Source organism: Saimiri boliviensis, chromosome 5, assembly GCF_048565385.1.
Source record: "Saimiri boliviensis isolate mSaiBol1 chromosome 5, mSaiBol1.pri, whole genome shotgun sequence".
NCBI classification, from domain to species: Eukaryota; Metazoa; Chordata; class Mammalia; order Primates; family Cebidae; genus Saimiri; species Saimiri boliviensis.
Window position 1 is genome coordinate 119,483,505 of NC_133453.1, and position 19,081 is coordinate 119,502,585.

A 19,081-nucleotide genomic window follows, 5' to 3' on the forward strand; every position below is an offset into this window, starting at 1 on the left:
GGGAAACTAAGGAATGTGCCTTCTAAAACATAATAAAGCTGAAAAGCCTATTTGATTTGGTGCATCCTTTGCCTATGGATAGAGCAAAGTTTCCAGGGCTGAGGATAGTAGTGTCACTCTCTGTCTTGTCTGTATATGTCCAAATGGATATTTTGCACTTCAGATACTTGTGATACTTCTTGTGGGTGTGGCAGGAAACCTTTTCCTGATAACCAAGATGGCTAGAAAGCTGGTTGTCACCAGAGTTTTACTTTTTGTAGTGTAAAAATTGTGAGTCAGGGGAAAATGCCTGCATACTTGATGCCAAGCAGATTGGAGGAGTGATACCATGAATATGAAAATCCAATTATTTTACTGTCTGCTTGGAGACTTTTTTGCTTCTCTGTGGCTGTGAGAACTGTCTCATCCTCATATTTCAGATTTGGTATATTACTGGTGATAGCATTAGTGCTGCATGTTTGTTTTGTTGATCTGTGCTGGGGAATAAAGCCAGTATGCATATATTCTGCTAGCTTGTAACTTGAAGGTTCCAGTATCTTCATAAAATAAAATAATATAAATGTTTTGAGAAAACCCTCACGTTACCTTTTAGATAACATTCAGAAGAAGTTTGGGATTTTAGAAATAATCCATTCTTTTCTGTGCTGTAGAAAATCATTCTTATTTTTCCTATAGGCTCTGAGAAACATTTCATAAGCACAGTTTTGTTGTGAACAATGAATTCATGAAACATGTTTTGTCATTTCAATGGCAAAAGTTAGTTTGGTATAGAACATCCTAATTGATGTTTGACAAAGAACATTTTACCTTACTTAATTCTCATAATGTGAGTTAAAGATCTTGTTTTGATTATGTATCAACTGAGGCTAAAAAGAGTTGAAGCAACTCACTAATGTCCCACAGTGATCAAAGGATGTAGTCAGGAACCAAATCCACGCTCATGTAACTCCCTGACCCCTTATCCTCTGCTCTAGCAATAGGTATGTCCAATTTTTCAGGACTATTTTTAATAGGATGCTTATCTCTAATATGTTAGGTCTGGTGTGTTAACCATAACATTTTTCTACTTTTTTCAATAAAATACACATACACAAACACACACACACACATATAGAGAGTAAAAAAACTGTGAAATCGATTATAGTATCAAAACTTCTAACAGCATCTTTGCATCCAGATATGTAACTATTTTATATGCTAATCTAAATAAAAGGAACATGAAATTCTTTTCAACTGAAACCTTTCATGGTCACAAATATAAGAAAGCATTTTTGGTACTTACCGTGAATTCCCAAATCTCCTAGATATATGAAAGCATCTTCGAGACATCTCACAAACCTCCCATTATCTGTTAAATATGAAATCCAAAATTTGCATCTTTGGGTTATTTTTACAGTGACATTTTCTAAATATATAAGCAGATGTGCAGGGACCTTAGGGAGGAAATAAACTCCACTCATAATTACCTATCCACTGCTTATCCAGAGTACACCTGTGAAATCTTTGCAGAATCAAGTTTATAAGCAGGAAATGTTGAAATTTAGAATGAATTCATATATATATATATATATGTTTTATCTTTTCTAAGTATTAGGTGACAAATTAAGCACTAAATTATTAAATATTTCTATATTAGTATAAATGTTACTTAAAAATTATTTGTAAATAAGATATTAGATAGCTAGTGCAAGCCCTCAGTTCCCTACAGAGATAGCAGCATAAAAATAACATATAGACCAAAATACCTTTTGAGAACATAGAAACCCAATTAATAAGTTGCAGTACCCACATTGTAGTATAAAGCTACAAACAGCCACATTGAAATAGATAAGAAGAGACAACTTGATTTACCTGTAATTACCCTACCCCTAAACTGGCATGGCTGAATTTCATCAGGACAGAAGCCCAGTATGCAGCTTCTTCAAGGGGAGGGAAAAGAAAATTGGAAGGTGTATTCTGGCTTTTTGGAAGGCTGACCAGTTTCTGCCTTACTTGACTCAGAAAATTTATGGAATTATGAGAGTTTGGGTGGCTGGGAACACCGAAAACAAGGGAGAGTGGGGGTGGTATAGTGCAGAACCAAAGAAATTGGAGTACTTTTATGAACAGACTAGTACAGCTCAGCACAACTGCGAGGATGTACCCAATTTGAGCTTTCTCCCTCAGGAAGGAGAGGGATGAGTGGAACATGTGTCTGGCCTTCTGGGGCTGTCTAAAGAACGGGTTTCTGTCTTGCCTGACTTAGAGTATTGACAAGGAGCCAGCATAATTTGGATGTCTTAGACCACTGAGAATACAAGAGTACAGGGAGACTTGTTGCTGCAACACCACAGAACCTGCAGTACTGCAGGCAAACACCAGAAATAGCAAGAGATTACCAGCTCCTGAAAAGAAAACCGGCAACTACCTTTAATTGGGGTTGCATGCACAAGCCCAGAGAAGTTACAACCCCCACCAAAAGGTTTTATTGGTCCCCAGAATCTCTAACCAAATTGCCTGTTGAAGCTATTACCAAGTATGAAGCCATCCATAAGAACTTGCAGAAGAATATATTTTTCTAATGCATAAATCTAAGCAACCAAAAGAATAAGGCAAATGAGAAAAATCAACAACAACAAACAAAACAGAGAAACACAGCCTAGCAAAAAAAAAGCAACAAGTCTCTGAGAACTAAACCCCAAAATGGAGATCTCTGAATTACTTGACAAGTAATTAAAAATATTTATCTTTAAAAATATTCCATAATCTATAAGAGAATACAGATCAGCAATTAAAATCAGGAAAATGATTTAAAACTAAAATAAGATTATTAACAAGAAAATGGAATATATGCAGAAGAACCAAACAAATTCTGAAGTTTAAGAATACAATAAATGAATTGAAAATTTTACTAGTATGGTTCAACAGCAGATTGGCAGAAATCAGTGAACTCGAAGATAATTCATCTGAAATTATGAAATCAGGGAAGAATAAAAAGGATAAAGTAAAGAAAGCCTAAAGAATTTTTGATCATCAAGCCAACCAATAAATCGATTATGAAAATTTCAGAAAAGTGAAACAAACAGAATGGTTATTTTAAGAAATAATGGAAACTTCAGAAAGAAATGGACATTCAATGGTTTTTATGGTGTGAGTTTTATGTTTAAATTTTTAATCCATCTGGAGTTAATATTAGTGTAAGGTGTAAGAAAGGGGTCCAGTTTCAGCTTTTAAACCAGCAACCACAGAATGGGAAAAAATCTTTGCAATCTACCCATCTGACAATGCCTAATATCCAGAATCTACAAAGAACTAAAGCAGATTTACAAGAAAAAAAAAACTGTTCAAAAGTGGGTGAAGGATATGAACAGACACTTTTCAAAATAAGACATTTACAAGGCCAACAAACATGTGAAAAAATGTTCATCATCACTAGTCATCAGAGAAATGCAAATCAATACCACATTGAGATACCAACTCATGCCAGTTAGAATGGCAATCAGTAAAAGATCAGGAGACAACAGATACTGGAGAGGATGTGGAGAAAAAGAAACACTTACACACTGTTGGTGGGAATGCATATTAGTTCAACCATTGTGGAAGACAGTGTGGTGATACCTCAGGGATCTAGAAATAGAAACTCCATTTGACCCAGCAATCAAATTACTGGGTATATTCCCAAAGGATTATGAATCATTCTTTTATGAAGACACATGCACATGTATGTTCACTGCGGCATTGTTTACAATAGCAAAGACCCGAAACCAACCCAAATGCCCATCAATGATAGAATGAACAAAGAAATTGTGGCATATCTGTACTGTGGAATACTACACAGCCATAAAAAAGGATGAGTTCATCACCTTTGCAGGGACATAGATAAATCTGGAAACCATCATTCTCAGCAAACTGACACAAGAACAGAAAAACAAACACTGCATGTTCTCATTCATAGGTGAGTGTTAAACAATGAGAACACATAGACACAGGGAGGGGAGCATTACACACTGGGGTCAGTGGGGGAGAGCTAATAGAGGGACAGCGGGGAGGGTAGAGAGGCTAAGAAGGATAACATGGGGAGAAATGCCAGTTACGGGTGACGGGAGGATGGAGGGAGCAACCCACCTTGCCAAGTACGCACCTATGCAGCAATCCTGCATGATCAGCACATGTACCCCAGAACCTAAAGTACAATCAAACAAAAAGAAAAGAAATGGACATTCAAATTCAGTAATCTTAAAGCATTATGAATAGCATGAATACACAGAGATTCACACCTAGAAACATTATAATCAAATTCAAAAAAGTAAAAAGACAAATAGCATCTGAAAGCAACAAGAGAAAAGTGGCTCATAACATAAAACAGAGCTTCTGTATAAGTAACACAAGATTTCTCAGCTGAATAATTTCAGGCTAGAGGAATTGAAATAAACATTCAAATTGCTGAAAGAAAAGAATAAATTTTCTACTAAAAAAAGTATATCCAGCAAAACTGTCATTCAGTAAAAAAGGGGGAAATAAATACTTTATTAGGTAAATAATATCTGAGAGAGTTCATCACCAACCACTGCACTTGTATTATAAGAAATGCCAAAGGCAATCTTACAATTTGAGGCAGAAGAGAACTAGACAGCAACTTAAAATCTCATGAAAATATAAAGCTCACTACTACAGGTTAATATGTAGATAGAGAATTTTGCATTATTGCCATAGTGGTTCATAAAATATTTTAAATTTTGATATAGAATTTGAAACACAAAGGCATAAAAATAATTTACTCTAAATATGTAATTAGAAGTACTACATATATAGATATAATTTGTGGTATCAATAAATGAAATGGGAATGAAGATACATGAAAGGTAAGATGTTTTTGTGTATGACTGAATTATTTTCTGCTCAAAATAGTTATATCTTTAAAATGTTTTATGTATTCTTCATTTATATCCAAAGACAATATCTATAGATGATAACTCAAAAAGAAATGATAAAGAAATCAAAATATGACAACAGAGAAAAATAAATATAGCATAAAAAATGCAGCAGGAGAACCAAAGAAGAAAAAAATAAATGGAAAAATATTTTTAATGTAGTAGTAAGTTCTTTCTTAAAATCAGGAATTACATGAAATGTAAATCAACTAAACTCCCCCATCAAAAGAAATAGAGTAGCTGAGTAAATTTTAAAAGAGGAAGATGCATTATATCTATAAGAAACTCAATCTTAAACATAATACATGGAGACTAAAAGTGAAAGAGTTGGGGAAAGTTCCTGTAAATCATAACCAAAAGAGATCAGGCATGGTTATGCTTATAACATAAAAATAAAGTTTAGCTAAAAAACAATCACAAGGGACAAAGAGTGACATTATATAATGAGAAAAGAATAAAGACACCAGAAAATATAACAATTATAAATGTATCTCCATTTACAATTCAAGCAACTGAAATTTAAGAAGCATGTATTGACAGAATATAAGAATAGAAGAGATAGTAACACAGTAATAATAGGTTAATTCAGTATCTTGCTTTCAATAATGGCTAGAACAACCAGATAGAAGACAAATAAAGAAATGGAAGATGAGAACAATATAGACAAAATGGACCCAACAGACATATACAAAATCTTCCACTCAGCAGTATCAGAATATATATTCTTCTCAAATATACATGAAACATTCTTAGAGATGGACCTCTTTAGAACACCAAACACATCTTAACAAATTTAGGAATTTTGAATAGTATCTAATCTGACTTCAGCGGAACCAAACTAGGATTCAATTGCTATAGGAAAACTAGAAATTTACAGGTAATAGAAAGTTAAACAATGCCCTCTTAAATAATCAAAGAATCAAAGAAAGAAAAAACACAAGTAAATTAGAAAATATCTTCAGACAAGTAAAAATAAAAACACAATAAACAAAAACTTACGGGTTTAAGATAGAAGTAGTACTAAGAAGCGAAGGGTATTACAATAAATGCTTATATTGCAAAAGAACAATTTCTTTTTTATTTATTTTTATTATACTTTAAGTTCTGGGGTATATGTGCAGAACATGCAGGTTTGTTTCATGGGTATACACGTGCCGTGGTTGTTTGCTGTACCCATCAACCAGTCATCTGCATTAGCTATTTTTTCTAATGCTATCCTCTCCTAGTCTCCCATCCCCTGACAGGCCCTGATGTGCGATGTTCTCCTCCCTGTGTCCATGTGCTCTCATTGTTTAACTCCCACTTATGAATGACAACATGTTGTTTTTGGCTTTCTGTTCTTGTGTTAGTTTGTTGAGAATGATGGTTTCCAGCTTCATCTATGTCCCTGCAAAGGACATGAACTCATCCTTTTTATGGCTGCATAGTTTTCCATGGTGTATATGTGCCACATTTTCTTTATCTGGTCTATCATTGATGGGCATTTGGGTTGGTTCCAGGTCTTTGCTATTGTAAACAGTGCCACAATAAACATATGTGTACATGTCTCTTTATAACAGAATGATTTATAATTCTTTGGGAATATATGCAGTAATGAGATTGCTGGGTCAAATGATACTTTTGGTTGCAAATCCTTAAGGAATCACCACACTGTCTTCCACAATGGATGAACTAATTTACACTCCTACCAACTGTGTAAAAGTGTTTCTATTTCTCCATATCCTCTCCAGCATCTGTTGTATGCTGATTTTTTAATGATCGCCACTCTAAATGACATGAGATGATTATCTCAGTGTGGTTTTGATTTGGATTTTTTTAATGACCAGTGATGATGAGCTTTTTATCATATGTTTGTTGGCAGCATAAATGTCTTCTTTTGAGAAGTGTCTGTTTATATCCTTTGCCCACTTTTTAATGGGGTTGTCTTATTCTTGTAAATTTGTTTATGTTCTGTGTAGATTCTGGATATTAGTCCTTTGTCAGATGGATAGATTGCAAAAATTATTTCCCATTCTGTTGATTGCTGGGTAACTCTAGTGATAGTTTCTTTTGCTGTACAGAAGCTCTTCAGTTTAATTAGATCCCATTTGTCAGTTTTGCCTTTTGTAGTCCTTGCTTTTGGTGTTTTAGTCATGAAGTCCTTGTCCATGCCTATGTCCTGAATGATACTGCTTAGGTTTTCTTCTAGGGTTTTTATGGTGTTAGGTCTTACATTTAAATCTTTAATCCATCCGGAGTTAATTTTAGTGTAAGGTGTCAGGAAGGGGTCCAGTTTCAGCTTTCTGCACATGGCTAGCCAGTTTTTCCAACACCATTTATTAAACAGGGAATCCTTTCCCCATTGCTTGTTTTTGTCAGGTTTGTCAAAGATCATATGGTTGTGGTGTCATTTCTGAGGCATCTGTTCTGGTCCATTGGTCTGTATTTCTATTTTGGTACCAGCAGTACTTCACACCTCAATAAAGTATAAAAAGAAGAGCAATTTATACCCATAGTTAGAAGAAGGGAAACAAATATGAGAGCAGACATAAAGAATGAAAAAAAAAGGAAACAGTTTTTTTTAAATTCAATTTTTAGATTCAGGGTTGCATGTGCAGGTTTGTTACATGGGTGTATTGTGTAATGCTAAGGTGTGGGAAATGAATGATTCTGCCATCCAGAGCATAGTAACTAACAGTTATACCACACTTGCCTTGCTTCCTCTATCATAACTTTGGTGGTCCAAAGTGTCTGTTGTTACTATATGTGTCTAGCAGTGCCCAATCTTTAGTTCCCACTTATAAGTAAGAACATGTGGTAATTGGTTTTCTGTTTCTTCATTAATTTATTTAGAATAATGGCCTCCAGCTGCATCTGTATTGCTGTAAGTGACATAACTTTGTTCTTTTCAATGGCTTCCCAGTATTTCATTGTGTATGTGTACCACATTTTCTTTATTTAGTCCACCATTGATGGGCACCTAGATTGAATCCATATCTTTGCTATTGTGAATAATGCTGTGATAAACATGCAAGTGCAGTGCAGTGTCTCTTTGGTAGAATGATTTATTTTCCTTTGGATACATATCTCGTAATTGGATTTCTGGGTCACATGGTAGTTCAATTTTAAGTTGTTTGAGAAATTCCTGAACTAGTTTCTATAATGGTTGAACCACATTGTCACTAGCAGTGTATAAGCATTCGCTTTATCTGCAATTCCATCAACATCTGTTATTTATTTATTTATATTTATTGCTTTTACTAATAGGTGGTATCTTACTGTGGTTTTGCATTGCCTTTCTCTGATGATTTGTGATGTGGAGGATTTTTTTTTTTTTTTTTTTTTTGAGACGGAGTTTCACTCCTGTTACCCAGGCTGGAGTGCAGTGGCGCGATCTCGGCTCACCGCAACCTCCGCCTCCTGGGTTCAGGCAATTCTCCTGCCTCAGCCTCCTGAGTAGCTGGGATTACAGGCACGTGCCACCATGCCCAGCTAATTTTTTTTGTATTTTTTTTTTTTTACTAGAGACAGGGTTTCACCATGTTGACCAGGATGGTCTCGATCTCTTGACCTCATGATCCACCCACCTCGGCCTCCCAAAGTGCTGGGATTACAGGTTTGAGCCACCGTGCCCGGCCGGAGGATTTTTTTAAATGTTTGTTGGCCATTTATATGTCTTCTTTTCAAAAGTGTGTTACACCTTTTGTCTATTTTTTATTGGGGTTATTAGTTTTAATATTTGTTGTTGGATTCATAGTTTGCAAATATTTTCTCCCATTCTCTAGGTTATCTGCTTACGCTGTTGACAGTTTCTTAAGCTGTACAGAAGCTCTTTAGTTTAATTAGATCCAACTTGTCAATTTTAGTTTTTGTTGCAATAATTTTTGAGGACTTTGTCATTAATTCTTTTCCAAGGCTGATGTCCACAATGGTATTTCCTACATTTTCATCTAGGATTCTTATGGTTTGATGTCTTACATTTAAATCTTTAATCCATCTTGATTTAATTTTTATAGATGATTAATGGTAGGCATCCAATTTCATACTTTTCCTTGCTATCCCAGCACAATGTATTGAATAGGGAGTCTATTCCCCATTGCTTATTTTTGTTGAGTTCAGCTCAGTGTCTAAAGCTCAGGTGGCTGTAGGTGTGCAGCTTTTTTTCTGGGTTCTCTATTCTGTTCTGTTAGTTTATGTGTCTGTTTTTGTACCAGTACTATACTGTTTTGATTACCACAGACTTATAGTATAGTCTGAAGCTGGGTAATGTGATGCCTCTGGCTTTCTTCTTTTTGCTTAGGATTTGTTTTGTCATTTGGGCTTTTTGTAGTCCCATATTAATTTTAGAATCTTTTTTGTAATTCTATTAAAAAATAACATTGATAGTTTGATAGAAACAGTGCTAAATTTGTAGACTGCTTTGGGTAGTGTGACAATTTTCATGATACTGATTTTTCCAATCAATGAAACTGGAACATTTTTATTTATGTAATCTATGATGTCTTTTAGTAGTGTTTTAGAGTTCTCCTTGCAGAGATCTTTCACCTTCTTGCACAGATGTATTTTTAGGTATTTTTCTTTTTTATGGATTTTGTATATGGGATTGCATTCTTGACTCATAGTTTCAAAATTATTAGTGTATAGAAATGCTGCTGAATCTTTGACATTGATTTTGCACCCCAATTCTTTACTCAATTCATTTTCAAATTTCAAGAGTCATTTGATAGGGTGTTTAGGATTTTCTAGGGAATCATTTCATCTGTGAAGAGAGATATTTTGGTTTCTTCTTTTTTCTATTTGAATGCCTTTTATTTGATTTTCTTCACTGATTGTTCTGGCAAAGACTCCCTGTAGTATACTTTGTAGGAGGGATGGGAGTGGGCATCCTTGCCTTTTCCAGTTCTTTAGAGGGATGTTTCCAGCTTTTGTCTGTTTAGTTAGTATGATGTTGGCTTTGGATTTGTCATACATAGCACTTATTTTTTTTTGCAGGTATGTTCCTTCAGTGTTGATTGATGATTTTTATCATGTAAGGATTCTGGGTTTTATCAAAGGCTTTTTCTGCATCTACTGAGATGATCCTGAGTTTTATTTTTAATTCTTTTATGTGATAAATCACCTTTATGGATTGGTATGTGTTGAACCAACTTAGTATTCCATGAATGAGCCTACTTGATCCCGACAAATTAACTTTTTGGTGTGATACTAGATTCTGTTGGCTAGTGTTTGGTTTATGATTTTTGTGTATGTGTTCATCCGGGACATTGGCTTGGCCTATAATTTTCTCTTTCCATTATATTTTTGCCAGTTGTAGTGATGTTGACTTCATACAATGAGTTAAGGAGGCATGTCTCCTTGAATTATTGAAATAGGTTCATTAGACTTGGTACCAGCTCTCCAACTGAATTGGTATAATTCAGCTTTGAATTCATCTAGTCTTGGGCTTTTTTGCTGCTGTTAGGTTTTTTTAATGAAGATATTTTTTTCTTTATTGAGAAATGTAAGACTTGGGTACATCAAATAAAACCAGTTTCTAGGGGTGGGGTGGTGGAAATCAAAACTGACAACAGAAAAAACAAATTAACACTATCTTGGCCACAGCAGAACTCAGAGAACATATTCATATAATTGAAAAAAATTATAGACGCTTCATAATTGACCTTTTGATACAAAATGACCTACTAAATTTGCAATTTCTAGTTCTTGGTGTTGAGGTCCATAGGACAAGCTCAGAGTCTTCAAACCTTGAGCTGAGTTCCATGAGGGGTTATTTGGCGTTTGAATTGGTTTTTCCTTGTATAAGAGGTAGCAGCAACAACAGCACTCACCTTCTGGGCAGCTTCTTTCTTGGCCTGATGAGCCTATAGAACTGCTACAGTTCCATCTGCTTTGGAGCAGAGACTCAGGGTACTCTAACCTGTGCAGCAGCTCAGAGTTGTCCATCTCTAGTAGCATTCCCGTGATCTTCCCAGCCAGGTTTTGGTTTTTTTGTTTGTTTGCCTTTTAATTTTAGAAATAAGTTTCTATGTGTGATCTGCCTTCGGGTGGTACAGGGAGGGAAGCAAGGGCAAAGCAGTCGCTCTCAGCTCTGCACTGTCCTAGCCAGGTCCTTTGCGGAGCGGGCAGCAGGGCCCACGCTGTCGTGGATTCGCGCACATGTTTAAGTCAAAGTTTCTGCAAAACTCTTTGCCACAAGTGGTGCACGTGAAAGGCTTCTTGTCGTTGTGGGTGTGCACGTGGAAGGTTAGGTCGTAGACCTGGTGGAAGGCCTTGTTGCAGATGGTGCGTTTGTGCTGCTTCTCGCCGCTGTGGGTCAGCTTGTGGTTCTTGTGGTTCCCTTTTTTGGTGAAAGCCTTTGCCGCCAAATTCACAGACGAAGGGCTTGTGGCCCGCGTGGATGTGAATAAGCGTGGGGAACAGCGAGCTGCGGTTGAACGCTGCGCCGCACTGGTTGCATTTATGCAGCTTTTCCTGGTTGTGAATCATTTTGCGCCTGCAGAGCGTGCTGGCCTGGAGAAAGACTTTGCCGCAGACTGCACACTAACGGTCTGGCTCCGATGTGGACTGGCATGTGTCGGGTGAGGTTATGATGAACGTTAAACACCTGGCCGCACACCTCTCAGGTGAAGTTTTTGGGTTTGCCACCTGCGGAGCCCCCTGGCAGCTGGCTGTGGCCCTTGACTCCTCCGTGCTCCGCAGTCAGGGCCGAGTTCTCCTTCAGCACCTGCTCCAGGGGCGCCGGCAAGCGCTCCTTACGGGGATAGGGAGTCGGGTGGGGGAACTTGTCCATAGCCAGGCAAGTTACTACTGATTCAATTTCAGAACTCGGTATTTATTTGCTCATGGTTTCAGTTTCTTCCTGATTCAATATGGCAGCTTATGTGTGGCCAGAATTTTTCTATTTTTTTTCTAGATTTTCTAGTTTGTGTACATAGAAGTATTCACATTTATCTCTGAAATATTTCTGTATTTATGTGGGATACTACTTTTGTCATTTCATTCCTAATTTTGCTTATTTGTATGTTATCATTTTGTTGTTGTTAATATAGCTCTGGTTCTATTGATCTTGTCTTTTCTTTGAAAGAAACAACCTTTGGTTCCATCCATTTCTTTTCTGAATGTTTTGGTCTCAGTTTTGTTTAATTCCACTCTAATTTACTTATTTCATTTATCCTGCTAGTTATGGAGTTGATTTGTTCTTGTTTTTCTAGTTCATCTAGGTGTGATGTTAGATCATTAAGATATTTCTAGCTTTTAGAAGTAGTTCTGTAGACTATAAACTTTTAACACTGATTTTGCTGCATCCCAGAAATTTGGGTATGTTGTATCTTTGTTTTCATTTATTTGAATAAATTTTTATTTCTGCCTTCATTTTGTTTTTTACCCAAAAGTGATTTGGAAGCAGATTGCTTAATTTCTATGTAATTTTGTGGTTGTGAGAGTTCTTCCTGGTATTGATTTCTATTTTTCTGCCACTGTGGTCTGAGGGTATGGTTGCTATTATATATTTTTCAAATATATATTGAGACTTGCTTAATTGCTGAGCATGTTATTAGTCTTAGGTATATTCCATATTCAGAAGATATTATATTAAACGATTGATAGGTGGAGTGTTCTGTAGCTGTTTATTAGTCCAGTTAGTCAAGTGTCCAATTTAAATTTAAATTCAGAATTTCCTTATTAGTTTTTACCTTGAGATCTGTCTAACATTGTCAGTGGTTTAAAACTCCTCACTATTATTGCCTGCTGTCTAGGTCTTCTTGTACATGTAAAAGTAGTTATTTTATGAATCTGGGTATTTCAATGTTCATACACATTTAGAATAGTTAAGCTTTTTTGTTGAATTGAACCCATTATCATTATGTAATGTTCTTTTTCATTTTTACACTTGGTGGTTTAAAGTCTCTTTTATCTGATATGAGAATATTGACCTCTGCTTTTTTTCTTGTTTCTTTTTCATTTGTGTGACATTCCTCCATCCCTTTACTTTGAGCCTATGGGTATGTTGTTACATGTCAGATGGGTTTCTTGAAGATAGCAAATTGACCTGTCTTGTTTCTGTTTGTTTTTTTTAATACAACTTGCTATACTATGCCTTTTAAATGGGGGGCATTTAAACCATTTACATTCAAGGTTTATTTATATGTGAGGTTTTAATAGTATAATAAGTGTATTAGTTTGTCACTTTGTAGTTTCTACTGTCTGGTTCCTTCATAAGGTCTGTGGGCTATGTACTTCAAGGTGTTTCTATAATAGCAGGTATCTTGCTTTTGTTTCCATGTTTAGAACTCCCATGTTTCTCTTGCAAAGCTGGCCCAGTGGTAACAAATTAGCTTAGTGCTTTCTTGTTTGGAAAAGTCTTTGTTTCTATGTTTCTGAAGCTTAATTTGGTATCTTATGAAATTCATGGTTGAAATTTCTTTTTTTATGAATGCTGAAAATAGGCCCCCAATCTCCTGCCTTATAAGGTTGCTACTGAAAAGTTAGCTGCTAGCCAGATCACGTTTCCTTTGTTCTAAACTCACTTTTTGTCTAACTACCTTTAAGATTTTTCTTCATCATTGACCTTAGACCAGGCGTCCCCAAACTTTTTACACAGGGGGCCAGTTCACTGTCCCTCAGACTGTTGGAGGGCCGCCACATGCTGTGCTTCTCTCACTGACCACCAATGAAAGAGGTGCCCCTTCCTGAAGTGGGGCGGGGGGCTGGATAAATGGCCTCAGGGGGCCGCATGCAGCCTGCAGGCAGTAGTTTGGGTATGCCTGCCTTAGACAGTCTGGTGTCTACATGGCTTGGTGATATTCATTTTGTGCAGTATGGCACAGGTGTTCTTGTATCTGGTTCCTTATATCTGGATGTCTATTTTTCTAGCTAGAGTAGGAAATTTTCTTGAATTATTCCTTCAAATATGTTTTCCAGGTTGTTTACTTTTTCTCCTTCTCTCTCAGAAATGCCAGTAAGTCATAGGTTTAGTCACTTTACATAATCCTACATTTTTCCAAATATCTTGTTCATTTTTAAATTATCTTCTCTTTTTTTTTTTTTTTTTTTTTTTTTTTTGAGACGGAGTTTTGCTCTTGTTACCCAGGCTGGAGTGCAATGGCGCGATCTCGGCTCACCGCAACCTCCGCATCCTGGGTTCAGGCAATTCTCCTGCCTCAGCCTCCTGAGTAGCTGGGATTACAGGCACGTGCCACTATGCCCAGCTAATTTTTTGTATTTTTAGTAGAGACGGGGTTTCACCATGTTGACCAGGATGGTCTCGATCTCTTGACCTTGTGATCCACCCGCCTCGGCCTCCCAAAGTGCTATCTTCTCTTTAATTTTATCTGCATAGATTAATTTGAATGACTGGTCTTAAAGATCTGAAATTACTTCCTCTGCTTGGTTGTCTATTTATAAAACTTTCAATTGCATTTTGAAATTTCTTATGTGAGTTTTTCAATTCCAGAAGCTCTGATTGACTTACTTTTAAGATGCTTATCTCTTTCTTCATTTCCTGGATTCATTTAGAAGTTTTTATGTGTGTGTTGATTTTCAGATTTGTCTTGAAACTCATTAACCTTCCTTATAATCCATGCTTTGAATTCTTTATCCGTCACTTTTGCCTTTCCATTTTGGTTAGGGACTATGGCTGGAGAGCTCATGTGATCCCTTGGTAGTGTCACTACATTCAGAATTTTTATGGTGCTAGGATTCTTGAGCTGATTGCTTCTCATCTAGAGTGCTGACACTTAATTTTTGTAATTATTTTCCTGAGGGTAAGGATTTTTTTCTTTCTGTCTTTATAATCATTTTTCTTTTCATTTCTTTTTTCCTCCTCCATCAGGACTATGATTATAGAAAATATTGGGTAGAGTCTTTTGTCTTCGCTTCTAAATACTTAAGTATTTCATTCAGCAAGTTTTATATAGAGATGTGCAGTTTGACCTAAAAGCCAGTAGATGGTACTTATAGATAAGAGCTGACTGCATACAAAGTTCTTTTTCTCCAGTCTATGTTGTTTGGATTCCCAGTAGAAAGGTGAGTCAAAGAGGGAGGCTGTCTGCTTCTTTCATGTACTAGAGTTTCACTCACTCATTTCAGCCAGATGCTGTAACAGGGGCTGTTGGCCAGCATTCTCTTCCCCAGGATCTGGGGTGCTCCTCATGATTTTGGTTGATGCTCATTTTCATTCTTTGATTAAAGCTCAGATAATTAATCTTTATGCACTATCTTGCTATTTCCACATGGCAGAGGTGCACTGAAAGCCTCTAATTCTTCATCCTGGAAAATAACAACAATAAAGAGTTGTTTTCTTTAAAGAATCAACAAAACTTGCAAATACTTAGCTAGATGAAGAAATGAGATGACTCAAATAATTAAAATCAGCAATGACAGAGGAGACATTACAACTGATGCCACAGATATAAAAATGATTTTGAGAGTATTACAAACAATATATGCTAACAAATTGGATAATTTAGAAAAAAATATATTCCTAGAAACATACAGTCTGCTAGAGTAAATAATAAATGGAAAAATTGAACATACCAATAACAAGTAAGGAGATTAACTTAATTATCAAAACTTCCAACAAGGAAACATTAGGACCAAATAGCTTTGCTGGAGAATTCTATGAAACATTTAAATAAGAATTAGCCACAAATCCTCCTGAAACCCTTTCAAATAAATGAATAGAAGGGAACATTTTTAAAATTAATTCTATGAGTCCAACATTACCCTGATACTTAAGCCAGACAAAGATACTATTTAAAAATCCAGACTAATAACCCTGATGAATATTGATGTAAAAACTTCAAAAGAATAGGAGCAAATCAAATCCAATAGCACATTAAAAGCATTATACACTATGTCCAAATGGAATTTACCAATGGGATGCAAGGATGTTTCAGCATATTAATATCAACAAGTGTAATTTATTACATTAACAAAACAAAGAACAAAACTGACTATTCAGCAAACACATTTTTCAAAATTCAATACTCTTTTGTGATAAAAACACTAAGCAAGCTAGAAATATAAGAAAATTACTTCAAAATAATAAAAGTTATATGTGAGAAACTCTCAACTAACATCATACCAAATAGTAAAAATGATAAATAAAGGCTTTTTTTTTAAGACCAAGAATAAGAAAACGATGCACACTCTTACCTCTTGTATTTATCATTGTACTAGAGGTTCTAATAAAGCAATTAGGTAATAAAAATAAAAAGTATACTTAGCCAAATTGAAAAGAAGTAAAATTTACATATTCTTACAGATGACATAATTTTATATGTAGAACACCCAAAGTATTTCATGCAAAAATACTGTCAGAAATAATAAATTTAGCAAAGTTGCATCATACAAAATCAACATCCAAAAATCAATTACATTTACATACAGCAAAGAGCAATCTGAAAATAATTTTTAAAAATTCATTTAGAATAACATTAAAATAATAAAATACTGAGGAATAAATTTGAGCAGGTGAAAGATTTGTATACTGGAAATTGTAAAACAATGCTGAAAGAAATTTAAAAATGCAAAAAGGAATAAAAAGATATGCTGTGTTTATGGATTAAAATAAATAATATTGTTAAAATGTCCGTATTACCAAAAGCAATCTACAGATTCAGTGCAGTCCATATTAAAATCCCAATGGCAGTTTTGGCAGAAATAGGACAAACATCCAAAAATGTATATGGAATCTTTGGGAATTCTACATAGTCATAACATTTTTAGAAAAAGCAAAGCATCAGGTCCCACTGAAGTTTAGACACTGTTTAAACTTCCTGGTTTAAAACATATTGCAAAGTGATATCCATTATAACAGTATGATTCTGGCGTAAAGACCATCCATCAATGGAACAGGTTAGAGAGCCCAAAATGTAACCTTCATACGGTCCAATGACAAAGGTGCCAATATGACACAATGGGGAAAGGACAGTCTGTTCAACAATTAGGGTTGGGAAAACTAGATACACACAGTGGAAAAGAAGACAGATGTACCTTTATCTTACTCTGTACCTACAAATTAATTAAAAATGAATGAAAGACTTAAATGTAAGACCTGAACTATAAAACTCCTAAAATATAACAAAGGGAAAGTTATTTATGTCATTGGAATGGGTGATGATTTTTTTTGGATATGATACTGAAAGCTTAGACAACAAAAGCAAAAATAGACAAATGTGACTTTATCAAATTTTAAAACTCCCACACAGCAAAGGAAACTAGAGAGTTAAAAGGACAATCATGAAATAGAAAATATTTGCAAACCATATATCAGATAAAGCATTAAATCTATTATATATAAAAACACCTAAAAATCATTAACAAAAACCCTCAAAAATTAAGACACTTATTTAAAGAAGATAAACAGCCAACAGGCATATGAAAAGTTGTGCAACATCACTAATCATTATAAAAATGTCAATCAAAACCATCAGGAGATACCATCTCATGTTATTAGGATGCCCTCTATCACAAAAAGGGGAAAAAAAGTAAGTATGGCAAGGTGTGGAGAGTTTGGATCGCTTGTGCACTGTTGATATGATTGTAAAATGGTGTAGCTACTATGCAAAAAGAGTATGGAGATTCCTTAGAAGATTACCGTATTAAGAGAACTACCATATTATTCAGCAATCCTATTTCTGGGTATACCTTAAAAATAATTGAATACAGAATCTCTAAAAAATATTTACATGGCCACATTCATTGCAGTGTTATTCATAATAGCCAAGATTTAGAAACCGAATGTCCATCTAAGAATAATGAAAATGCAGCATATACATTCAATGAAATATTAGTTAACTTGAAAAAGAGAAGGAATAGTGATCAGTGATACGACATGGAAGAAATTTGAATACATTATGCTAAGTGAAATAAACCAATGACAAAATGACAAATATTGCAGGATTATACTTATATGAGATATCTGAGGTAATTAAACTCAAAGAAATAGAAAATAGAATGTTGATTGCCAGCAGTGTATAGGAGGGGGAAATGGGGAGCTGTCCAATGGATATAGAATTTCAGTCATGCAAGATGAGTGAGTCCTAGACGTCTGTTTCAACAATAAGTATATAGTTAAGAATACTACAGTGTACATTTAACACTTTTTAAGAGGTAAAGTTTGTTATATATTTTTACCACAATAAAATTGTATGTATGTTTGTGTATACACACACACACACACACACACACACACACACACACACATATATTAATACATAAATGTATGGGTTTATAACATATAATGTGCTCATATATGAATATATAAATGTATATGACATATGATAGATATACACATATTGATCCATATTCCTATGTGTAATATATAAATATATGTCATACATATGATACAACAATATAATATATATCATGATATATATGATACATATGTAATATATATATATCACATATATGAATATGTGATAACTATAATTATGAAGTTCTAGTCTGTGAACATTGGATACTTACAATTTCAATCTTGGGCTATGGTTTTATTCCATAATGGAAGAAAATAATCTGCTCTGAAAAATTTTCTCTTACCCAAACTCAAACCAGCTTTGAATTTTTGTCACAATATTTAGTAAAATCAGAAACAGAACGATTTACTTTTTTTATTTATAGTATATATAGTATACTTATATATACATTCTCCTGTTGTTACTTATTTAAAAGTAACTTTTAAAATCATTTTAAACTTTTAAATGATTTTATTTTTATTTTCTAATGAATTAACGTCTCTTTTAAACTTTAGTTAATTTATTTTTCTTCTTTCTTTAGTTTTCAAACAGTGAATTAATACTACACTTTTCTATTTCATAATTTACAGCTCCGAATTTTACAGATAGGTACCACTCTATCATTTGATATGTAATTCTGAAATCATTCATGTGTTCTAAGGAGTATATAATCAGAGCTTTGGCCCAAGTGAGTGAGGGTAACATTTATCAATTGTCAATTATCAACAATATTTGTTATGATATATAAGGTTGTATCATTTATATTGTGTTAATTCTGCCTTTTGAACTTCGCTAAAAATTTCTTTTTACCCTCATCATGTCACCAGGCAGAAAAGGAGGACAAATAAATATTTTCAGTAGTACATATCCCAAGAACTCCATCCATATTTTTCTCCAGAAATTTTGTCACGAACGATTGTTTTCTCTCTTGCATTTATTTATTTGCTTATTTCTTAA

The 19,081-nt window shown here is 34.8% G+C and overlaps 1 pseudogene; it reads right to left on the reverse strand.

The window, feature by feature from the left end:
* Positions 1-10,971: 10,971 nt before the first annotated feature.
* On the reverse strand, positions 10,972-18,017 carry LOC101042696 (uncharacterized; annotated as a pseudogene).
* Positions 18,018-19,081: the final 1,064 nt, after the last annotated feature.